Below are 11,873 nucleotides of genomic sequence, written 5' to 3'. Positions count from 1 at the left end.
CCTGTGCCTTGGAATATTATCTTTGGTGTTACCTTGGATAAACTCTGGCAGGCCAGGATTTCAATAATGATTTGATTCTAGTATTTGAGATTGAGATGCTTCCTGTTACTTTACTGTTTTGTGTGAAGAGGTGGGATGAAGAAAATAAATCAATCTTTCTATGAAAGATGGCTTGATGCGTATCGGCAGGGCTTTTATTCCAAGTACTTCAAATTTATAAAAGTCATTGGACAAGTTTGCAAAACAAAGACGACAATAAACTGATCGAACACAATGGTGTTGAAAGCCTTTCTGGTTCGATCTGGCTGGTTATCTTAATTGAGTCTCGCTTCTTTTCTAACCAGCAAAGGAGCTTTAAACCTATTTTAAGGTAAAAACGCATCTCTTTTTCTTCTGCAAGACATTTATACGTTCACAATTAATTTTTTAATGTTTATGATATAGTTTTAAGATTACCTAGGAAACTATCAATCATCAGTAAACGGCTATTCCACTAATTTATCTTGAACATTCTTTCTTTTGGGTTTATATTAGGTCCCTCTGTCTGAACCATAACTCTGTAACTTGATCCTGATTCCTCATTTTCCTTTGGAATTCATGATTGCATGCTAATATTTGAGACACTTCCTACTACTCTATTGTTTTGTGTGAAATAGGGAAATGTCCACTGAGAGCATTCAAGGTTCCAATAATCAAGTAGAAAGTGATGAACTCCCTCAGCCTCAAGTGATGTACACAGCTCTGCAACTTGCCCGATCGATGGTTGTAGGAGAGTGAGACATACAACGAAAGCCCTTGTATTTTCATCACTACATGATCTAGAGATCAAAGCAAGACAATTCCCAAAGGAGATCACTTCAAGTCTTCTATCCACTACAGGTACGCAACCCATCTCTATATATTTGGTATTCTATAATCATATATGGGATCTCAATTATTCTTACGAGAAGTTGTCAGAAAACCCAACAAGTCACCTCTGCGTGTAATTGACTTTCAAACTGTTTCTATTTAAGATTTTAACTAGCTAGGTGAACCAACACAATTAATTTTTCAACATTGCAGACTAAAAAATGTTATGAAGGTTCATATACCTGATGTTCACAAGACATTCTAAATAATATATTAAATAATCTCATCGTTAATGCACCACGCTCACTTGACATTCATATCCTTTTGACCTTTTGTTTAAATTAAGTTCCTTCAGTATTTTCTTTCTCTTTTCTTATAAAGAGTCCTCAATCTGCACAATCACTCTCTTATAGGTGTCAGGACGTCGTCTGGCAGTCCTGCAAAAAGGCGCTTTGCCTGCTTGAGCAATGAAGCTTTGCTTAGAGCTCGGTTTCTTCTCATTTGTGTTTGAAACCAAATGATTCATATCTTCATCTGGTTGTGCAGATTTGTAAGGGTCTGGCTCGCTCAGTTGTTTAATATCATCATCATTTTAACTGTAAACAAAAATTATTTATTAAATTTAATTTCATAAAGAATCGAAGTCTAAATTAACATGCCAGAAATTAAATTTAGGTAATTTATCTAAAAGATTGATGGATAACTTGTTTGAAGTTCGTGAAATGGCAGAGAGCTTGTTAAGTTTCTAACTGAAATCATTTGAAGTTCGTGAAATGGAAGCTGAGGCACACTTTCTGGTTATTACTGCAATTTAAAAACTTATCTTTTAAAACTTTTGGTTCACATTTATGCTAAACTCTATTATGACCCCCCAATATATCAGTTTGAGACACATAGATGGATCGATGTTGGTGTTATGGTACCGTCTCTGGACTGGGCGGGACATAAAGGATGCTTATGCCCGCCCAAAATAATGATCAACCAAACGAAGGCAGCCATGGCGGGAATTGGCGATATAGCAAATATCCTTGCCCTTCCTTTAGACGGACCCACAAGCCAGCTGGAAAATTCTTTTGGATTTGTCTTATATGCATAGAGATTTGGGCCCTGATTGTCAGGCCCAAATATAGGAAAAGTCAATATCCTGACCACACCCTCTATAAAAGGGGAGATCATCATCTTGTACGAAACACTTTTTGCACATTTAATGAGAATTTACCTTTTATGATATCCTTGCTATTTTAAGTGCTCTGCTAGGGTTTGCTTTCTTTCATTCTCTTACGTAAGCTTCCCTAGTACAGAATATTGGCGCCGTCTGTGGCTCTGACCTAGATCTACCAGTGACGTAGAAGGTGAGAGTTACGATTCATGGAGACTCGTTCATGCGGCGTGGGCCGCCGTGATCATCGCCGGAGAGGTGGTGGACGTCACGGCGGACGCGGCGGCGGACGGGACAACAATCGTCCCATACTTCAAGAGCAAGAGCAGGAGGCTTCCTCGGAAGGGGTTCACTCAGTGGCGCAGTCACCAGCGTCGCTGATGAACCTAGCTCCGGAAAAGCCCTCAGATCTGGTAGCCAAATCAGATCTAGGTGTTAGGCGACGATCAGCGCCGCTTGAATACGTGAATCTAGAAGACCTTAAAAACAGTGCTCCAAGGAAAACACAAGAAGTCGTGACGGGTATCACGCCTGCGGCTTTACAACAAATGTTGGACACTTTGCAAAAGGTACAAAGCCAGAATGAGCAGTTGCAAGCCCAGGTGGAGTATCTAACCCAGAGGCGAGATTTTAAACAAGGCCAACGTCTTGAGGCTGAAGACGTCGTCGAATTTCAACCTTTTGTTCCAGCCATCACAAAGGTGGATACCAAAGCATTTGCAAACAATGGCGTTAGACGCCTTTTCGGACGACTCTGATCCCATGGATCATTTGAGATATTTTAACACCAAAATGGTAATTGGTGGGGCAACGGATGCCGTGAAGTGCAGATTATTGCCATCGACATTCAAGGGAATGGCGATGTAGTGGTTCATTAGACAGCCGCCCTTCTCCATTGACAATTTTACCGATCTATCTACCAAATTCCTAACTCAATTCTCCGCCAACAAAACCACAAAAGCAACTATGTTTGATCTCATCAGCATACATCAGCAGCCAGGAGAGAAGTTAAAGACCTACATGGCGCGCTTCAGCAAGATGGCTGTTCAACTGGAGGAGGATAACCCGGATGTGTGCCTAGCGTCTTTCAAAAATGGTCTTAGGGCGGGGGATTTGAATCGAGATTTAACAAGGCGGCCGACAAGGGACATGATGGATCTTCGCGCTCGTGTTCAAGAATTCATCTTGATTGAGCAAGATGATCAGAAAAAGCAGGAAAGAGAAGAGGGGCGAAAACACGTCCAGCTTGGCGGAGTTTCGCAGGAAAAATTCAAGGCTGGAAAAGAAACTAGGGTAGCTCAAACCCCACGTATTCCAAGACCTGGCCCATATCAAAATTCCAAACCTGGATTCCAGAATACGTGGCACAGAAATCCCCAAGGTACTGTAAGATCAAGGTTTGATCAGTGGTTGCATCTCTATATTTTGATGATTACAATTAAGGTTTGTGATGATGAACAATTGTGGTACCCTAACGTTTGTCTTTTTTAGTTGTGACAAACACGTTCTGAATCTGACCCAAGCCTATTTATTCAGAAGAAGAAGAACCAAGGGTTACTGAAAAGAGAGCTCTAAAGCGTACCATGTTCGTTCAGAACAGTGGCAAATCCTTCAGAAGTTCTGAAGATACAAGCTCTCAAGAGGTTCTGAAGAACCAGAGTCAGAAGTTCTGAAGACCAGATGTTCCAGTGAAACGGTTCAGAAGTAGAAGACTCAAGTTCTGAAGACCTGCAAGAAGTTGGTTCTGAAGACCCAAGCTATTCTAGCTCTGACGTTCAGAAGTTCTGAGGAACTTGTTCAGAAGCAGAAGTTGCAAGGTCAGAAGAATCCAAGCTTTAACCTGACGAGGATCAGAAGCTTCACCAACGTTCATCTGAAGCCTTCAGATCTCAAGTAAACTGGTGAAAGGACAGGTCGCTATCATAGTACAACATCGTACAAGTCTCAGTCTGTCCGCCACCTACCTCGTGCAGCCTAGCAGTCTGATTTTTCAAGATTGCCACTCCAACGGACAAAACCCTAGCAACGGCTACATCACAAGTCTTGGAGTATATAAAGGCTAAAGAAAGAAGAAAGAGGCTAAGAAACCTTGCTGAAATCATTCAACATTTACGAACCAATCTCTTAGCATTATTTCTTCACTGTTCTTAAACATCTGAGTTTACTATTAGCTTTTTAGAAGCACTTCTTGTAAACCCGAAACCTTTTACATTACATTGTAAAGTTCCTTAAGAGACCAAGGTTGGTCAGATCTTGAGAGGACTGAATCAAGGTTGATTCAGTGTTTAGCTAGTCTTAAGAGGATCGGTAGATCAGCTTCTTAAGAGGATACTAGTGAGAAAATCAGTGTATTGTTAGTCACTTAGCAGGTAGCAAAGTGCAGTTGTAACACTCATTGATTTTAGTGAATTGCCTTCATCAGAAAAAGGAAGAAATCACCTTCACAGGTGGACTGGATTAGCTTGAGCTTTTATCTCAAGTGAACCAGGATAAAATACTTGCGTGCTTTACTTCTCATCCTTCAGCACTTAGTTCTTATCCTTGAATTTTGAAAAAGTTCTAAAAGTATACTCTTTATTCAAAAACTCTATTCAACCCCCCCCCTTTCTAGTGTTTTTCGCACCTTCAGGTACTACTACAACCCCGATTGGCCAACATGGAGCCTCGCTGACTCCAGTTCCACTTACTAAATTGAATGCTCCCCTAAGCACCATCTTGAGAGCAGTTGGACAGACAAATGTGGTCCAATATCCGCCATCGCCTCGGCGACCACCAGCTAATGTGGATACAAACAGATGGTGTGAGTACCATAAAGCATTGGGGCACACCACAGATAATTCTTGGAACCTACGGCGGGAGATTGATCGGCTGAGTTGGGTGATCCTGTGGGGGAATGCTCATCCATCGCAGGCGGATTTGGAGGGGGTGTAATTTCAAGCAAGGCTAGAAAGCGTTATGTGGCGGCAGTACATTCCGTACATGCGGCGTACGGGGGCGAATGCTGGTTGAATCACTCTCCCATTGTATTCACCCCTCAGGATTTTGCACATGTTATCCGTCATGACAATGACCCGATTGTAGTAACAATTAGGGTTAACAATTACATGACGAAAAAAGTGTTTTTAGACCAGGGATCTTCGGCGGATATCATTTATGGAGATGCCTTTGATCGCCTGGGGTTAAAGGAGGCAGACTTAAAACCATATCAAGGAACCCTGGTGGGATTTACTGGAGATCGTGTCAATGTACGAGGATATGTAGAAATACCAACAGCTTTTGGTGAAGGAGAGTTTGTTAAGAAATTTCAGGTGAAGTATCTAGTACTGGCGTGTAGGGCCAATTACAACGTACTCTTGGGGCAGGACACCCTTAACAAGTTATGTGCTGTAATTTCAACCGCTCATTTAACTGTCAAGTACCCAGCCTGCAATGGGAAGGTTGGGGTTCTTCGTGTGGATCACAACGCAGCAAGAGAATGTTATTTAAGAAGTGTGGCTCTCTATGGGCGAAAGGCCGCCATGGAAAGCCACCGTATCACAGAGATCTTTCCACAAGAAGGGTTTAGCCTAGACTCAAGAGATGATGCTGATGATTTTCGCCCACAACCTTTGGAAGAAACAAAATCAGCGAAAGTCAAAGATAAGGTTTTGAAAATCGGCAGCAGTTTAACAAAAGAACAGGAGGAACGGTTGATCGCCCTTTTGGGTGATAATTTGGATCTCTTTGCATGGACAATTAATGATGTACCAGGGATTGACCCCAACGTGATCACTCATAAATTGGCCATACGGCCAGGAGCAACTCAAGTCATCCAACCAAGGCGAAGGATGAGTGATGAAAAGAACAAGACGGTACAAGTAGAAACTGAGAAGCTAATCAAGGCTCAGTTTATTCGCGAGGTGCAATATCCAACCTGGCTCGCCAATGTAGTGATGGTCAAGAAAGCCAATGGGAAGTGGAGAATATGCACGGATTACACAAGCCTGAACAAAGTGTGCCCCAAAGATTCGTATCCTCTTCCCAATGTTGATAAATTGGTGGATGGGGCCTCCGGAAACGAACTTTTAAGTCTCATGGATGCATATTCTGGGTATAACCAAATCATGATGCATCCTTCAGACGAGGAAAGTACGGCGTTCATGACTAACCAGACGAATTATTGTTACAAAACTATGTCGTTTGGCTTGAAGAACGCAGGAGCCACATACCAACGCCTCATGGATAAAATTTTTTCAAAGCAAGTGGGAAGAAATATGGAAGTTTATGTAGATGACATGATTGTTAAGTCCGCCAAGTCCAAGGATCATGGCGACGATCTTAAGGAAGCATTTGCTCAGCTAAGAAAATATCAGATGAAGTTAAATCCAGAGAAATGTTCATTTGGGATTCAAGGGGGAAAGTTTTTGGGTTTCATGATAACATCAAGGGGGATTGAAGTAAACCCAGATAAAGGCAAGACGATTTTAGAAATGAAAAGCCCGACAAGTGTCAAGGAAGTACAGCGACTAACAGGACGCATGGCTGCTTTAGCCCGTTTCTTGCCAATGGCAGGTGATAAAGCGGCTTCGTTCTTCACTTGTTTGAAAAAGAATTCGAAGTTTCAATGGACAGAAGCATGTGAACAAGCTTTTACCAAGCTGAAAGAATCATTAGCAACGTTACCGGTACTATCCAAACCCACATCTGGCGTTCCTTTGACGTTCTACCTGGCTGTCACGGATAGGGCGGTCAGTACGGTTTTGCTTCAGGAAGAAGAGAAGAAGCAGAAGGTTATATATTTTGTGAGTCATACTCTGCAAGGTGCTGAATTGCGATATCAAAAAATCGAAAAGGCGGCCTTGGCGATTCTAAAAACAGCGAGGCGCCTTAGACCATACTTCCAAAGTTTCCAAATCAAAGTTAAAACCGATGTTCCTTTGAGGCAGGTACTCCAAAAACCCGATTTGTCAGGCCGATTGGTCAGTTGGTCAGTTGAGTTGTCAGAGTATGATATACAGTATGAGCCAAGGGGCCAAGTTACAATACAAAGTTGTTAAGTTCAAATGTGTTACAACGTGTTTCAATCTTATTTTGATCCTAACAATTTTTATAAATACTTTTCTCTACTAAAATCTAATTCCAGATGTTAATGTCATTTTTCAGGAAATATATATTATAAGGTCGCATGCTTCAACGAATATGTCTAAGCCTTATAAGGAAAAAGAAGTTTACGCAAGATATGACCGCATCGTCCAGTAAACAAGGAAGACACTTATTCTGTATCGGTTCATGCCACGTCATACCTCAGAATTTCAGAAGAAGCCTTTGAGCGGGAAAGTCAAAATTGTATCTCAACTATTTGCCCCATGCTTTAGTCAGAAGGAAACTAATCTGGTCACGTGCAAACTGATTTACCTTTGAAGAGAGAAGTCTCGATGACCAATGCAGAGGAAAAAGGACAACACGTCAACATCACTTTTCCAAAATGTCTCTCTTCTGCAAAGTAGCCCAAAGCTATCACCACCTACTAGCTGACAAAGTACACATTTTTGGCTAAAGGATAGCTCTGAACAGCAGCATGCATTTAATGAAGCTACCAACCGGAGATTTGAATCAATGGTTAGATGACACTCACAACGGCTACAAACAACGGCCAGATTTTGTGTCTCAACGGCTACACAACTAGCAAGATCATATATAAAGGACATATCTGAAGATTGAAGCAGAGAAGAAGAGAAAAATTTATTGCAAGAAAAGAAAGAACTCAGAGCAGTTACTCCAAACATTCTTCAAAGCATTAAAAGCTCACAGCAGATTTCCTAAGAGTCAAATCCGATCTCATACCTCTGCAAAATCAAGAGAGAATACCAAACCTTAAAAGAGTCAAACCTCTTCTCTTACTTCTCTCTTAGATTCTGAACTCTTGTGTGTTCCAACGTCCTTTCAGAACCCAAAACACTTGAGTGTTCCAGTGCCATAAATTGTCTACACCAACTCTTTTGAGAAGAGATTTCTTGTAGAGCCAAACAATCTTGTTGATTGTAGGAGGAGTCCTGTACAATACTTGGAGAAGTCCGTGATAATACTAGGAGGAGTCCTGTACAATACTTGGAGAAGTCCGTGATAATACTTGGAGAAGTCCTGTCTAATACTTGTATTGGAGAAGTCCTTGATACTTGCTAGTGAAAATCTTGGTGGTGGCCAAGTACTGGACGTAGCCCAATCGTTTAGGGTGAACCAGTATAAATTCCTGTGTGCTGATCGTTCTGCTTTATTTACTTCCGCTGCACTAAACAGTTTTTGAAAAGTCACCAGAACAATTTTCTTAAGAACTTATCTTCTTTTCATAAACTAAAGTTTTAACAAGTAATTTTTAAGAACACAATTCAAACCCCCCCTTTCTTGTGTTACTTATTTACATATCAATTGGCATCAGAGCTTAGGCTCTAGAACTAACATCTTAACAGGTGTAGAGTAAAGATCCATGGCAGAAGATCAAGCTATCGCTATGGGCTCATCCACCAACAAGCCTCCTTTCTTTGATGGAACCGAATATCCCTACTGGAAGACGCACATGCAACTTTTCATAGAATCCTCAAGCTACAAGTTGTGGGATATCATTGAAAATGGCAACATCGTCTATAAAGATGACGCTGGTGAACCCATCAAGAAAGATCAGCTGACAGAAGCTCAACGCAAAGACTATCAACTCAACTCAAAGGCAAAACTATTTCTCTTATGTGCCTTAAGCAAAGCTCAGTTGGACAAAGTTGATGGACTCGCAACTGCCAAAGAAGTATGGGAAGCTCTAGGGCTTGCCTATGAAGGTACAGCAAATGTACGTCAAGCCAAAGTAAGTTTACTAGTGGCTGAATATGAAACCTTCAAAATGAAGGAAAATGAAACCATTGATGAAATGTTTGCAAGATTTTAAACCATTATCAATGGTCTTCGAAATCTCGATCGCACATACGCACACATTGATCAAATCACAAAAATACTGAGGTGCCTTCCTAAAAGATGGAGACCCAAAGTTACTGCTATCCAAGAAGCAAGAGATCTTAGCATACTAAAACTTGAAGATCTCTTGGGATCTCTGAAGGTTCATGAGATTGAACTTTCTCAAGATGAAAGCCTAAAGAAGCAGAAAAGCATCGCCTTCAAAGCTAACATCTCCAAAAACAGTCAGACGAAAGAAATGTCTGATGAAGAAGATTCCTCAGAAGAACTGTCCGATGATGAGCAAGCACTGTTCAACAGAAAGTTCAAAAAGATGTGGATCAAACAACAAAGAGGAAAAGGCCTGAAGAAGGACAACAAAAGAGAATCAAGTCAGAAAAAGAAATCCTTTCCACACAAAGGTGAAAGCACCTCAACTGCAGACAAAAGCAACATTACATGTTTCGAATGCAAAAAGCCAGGTCACATCAAACCAGACTGTCCTAGACTAGCTAAAAAGCCTGTCAGGAAACCATTCTACAAGAAGAAGAAAGCTCTAGTAACTGGCTGGGATGATTCTGAAAACAACTCTGAAGATGACGAGGAAGAAGAAGATGAAGAATCTCTATTCGCTCTCATGGCTTCAGTAGATGGATCAGATGATGATGAAGATGATGAGGTAAGATCTGAAAACCTTGAAGAAGAGTTTAATGAACTGCTTGAGCATTCTTACACTTTATCTGAAAAATACAAGAACCTGAAGAAACAGTTTTCCAAGTTGCAAAAAGAACATGAGAAAGTTTTAAAAGAAAAAGATTCCATTATTCATGAAAATGAGTTTTTAAAGAAACAAGACTCCACAATGGAAGTATCTGCTTTAAAGAAAAGAATCAAAGTTTTGATTGATGATTTATCTACTTTCACAATAGGGCATGACAACTTAGTTAAACTATGTGGAAACAGTAGAGACTATATGATAAAAGTGGTCTGGGTTTTGACAGCAGTGAACCGTCTAATGAAACTATGTCTGATATATCGTTTACTTCTTCTATTGATAGTGAATCTAAATTTGTTGTGAACTGTTCAATAGAAAGGGAAGGAAAGAAAATCTTCTATGAGAAGAAGATTCCTCCCAAGCGTTCAACTAACCCTATAGGACCCAAGAAAATCTGGGTACCTAAGAAATCAATAATTCCTGTTGCAGATTTACTTAACAGAACGAAGGAAACGCCAACAATGGTACCTGGACAGTGGATGCTCGCGTCATATGACGGGAGAAAAGTCTATGTTCCCCAAGATTCAAGTTAGATCTGATGGTGGATTTGTAACCTTTGGTGGAAATCAAAAAGGATTCATTGTTGGAGAAGGTACTGTTGCTCAGAGACAAGGGAATCTATATAAGACGAACTTGGAAAACCTAGCAAATCAAAATGTAACTTGTCTTCAGCAAAAGAGTTCAAAATGAAAAGGGCTACTGCATCACAGCCATTCGCAGTGACAGAGGAGGAGAGTTTGTGAATGAAGATTTTGAAAAATTCTGTGCACAAGAAGGTATCAGCCATCAGTTCTCAGCTCCAAGGACACCACAGCAAAACGGTGTAGCTGAACGGAAGAACAGATCACTTCAAGAAATGGCAAGGACAATGCTCAGTGAAACTTCCCTACCAAAGTATTTCTGGGCTGAAGCTATTGAAACTGCATGCTACATTCAGAATAGAATATCTATGCGACCCATGTTGAAAAAGACTCCATATGAACTATGGAAAGATAGAAAGCCAACTGTATCGTATTTTCATCCATTTGGATGCAAGTGTTACATTCTCAACACCAAGGACAACATCGGAAAATTTGACAATAAGTCTGATCAAGGAATTCTCCTTGGATATTCTTCTCACTCCAAAGCCTATAGAGTTTACAACTCAAGAACAAAAGTTGTTGAAGAATCTATCAATGTCAAGTTCGATGATAGTTCAATCAAGGCCGTTGATCGTTTAGAAAGAGATTTTCTTAATCTAGACCTATCAGATCATGATGAAGCAGATGACGACACAACAAGAGCTCAACCATCAGAATCAGTTCATGAAGATCAATCTTCGTCACCTCCTGGTACTATTCCTGAACAGTCCGACCAAGTCATGACTTCAAGCGGAATCTCACTTCCAAAGGAGTGGAAGTACAGAAGTGATCATCCACCAGAGCAAATCATTGGAAGTGTATCAGAAAGAGTAAAGACCAGATCAGCATTCAGAGAAGAATCAAACAGCGCATTCATCTCAGAGATTGAACCAAAGAACATTGAAGAGGCTCTACAAGATGAAGGATGGATTCTGGCTATGCAAGAAGAACTAAATCAATTTGAAAGAAGTCAAGTATGGACCCTAGTTCCAAGACCAACTGGAAAATCTATCATTGGTACTAAATGGGTCTTCAGAAACAAGATGGATGAAAATGGGAAAGTCACTAGAAACAAAGCGAGACTAGTAGCACAAGGTTACAACCAACAAGAAGGAATTGACTACACTGAAACGTTCGCACCAGTTGCAAGAATTGATGCAATAAGGATACTCCTAGCTTTTGCATGTCAACATTCCATCAAGCTATATCAAATGGATGTCAAAAGCGCCTTTCTGAACGGAGTAATTGAAGAGGAAGTCTATGTGAAGCAACCTCCAGGCTTTGAAGAACCATCCACTCCAGACTACGTGTACAGGTTGAAGAAAGCTCTGTACGGTTTAAAACAAGCCCCAAGGGCTTGGTATGATCGTCTAAGGAACTTTCTCATGAAGAATGGTTTTTCAAGAGGAAAGATTGACAACACCCTCTTCAGGAAGCAATTGAAGGACGACTACATCCTTGTACAATTGTATGTGATGATATCATCTTCGGTGCAACTAGCGATAAACTGTGTAAAGAATTTTCTACTCTCATGCAAAGTGAATTTGAAATG

The sequence above is a fragment of the Lotus japonicus genome, chromosome 3, assembly GCF_012489685.1.
Source record: "Lotus japonicus ecotype B-129 chromosome 3, LjGifu_v1.2".
Lineage (NCBI taxonomy): Eukaryota > Viridiplantae > Streptophyta > Magnoliopsida > Fabales > Fabaceae > Lotus > Lotus japonicus.
The sequence above is the reverse complement of the archived record's forward strand: the minus strand, read 5'-3'. Positions refer to the sequence as shown.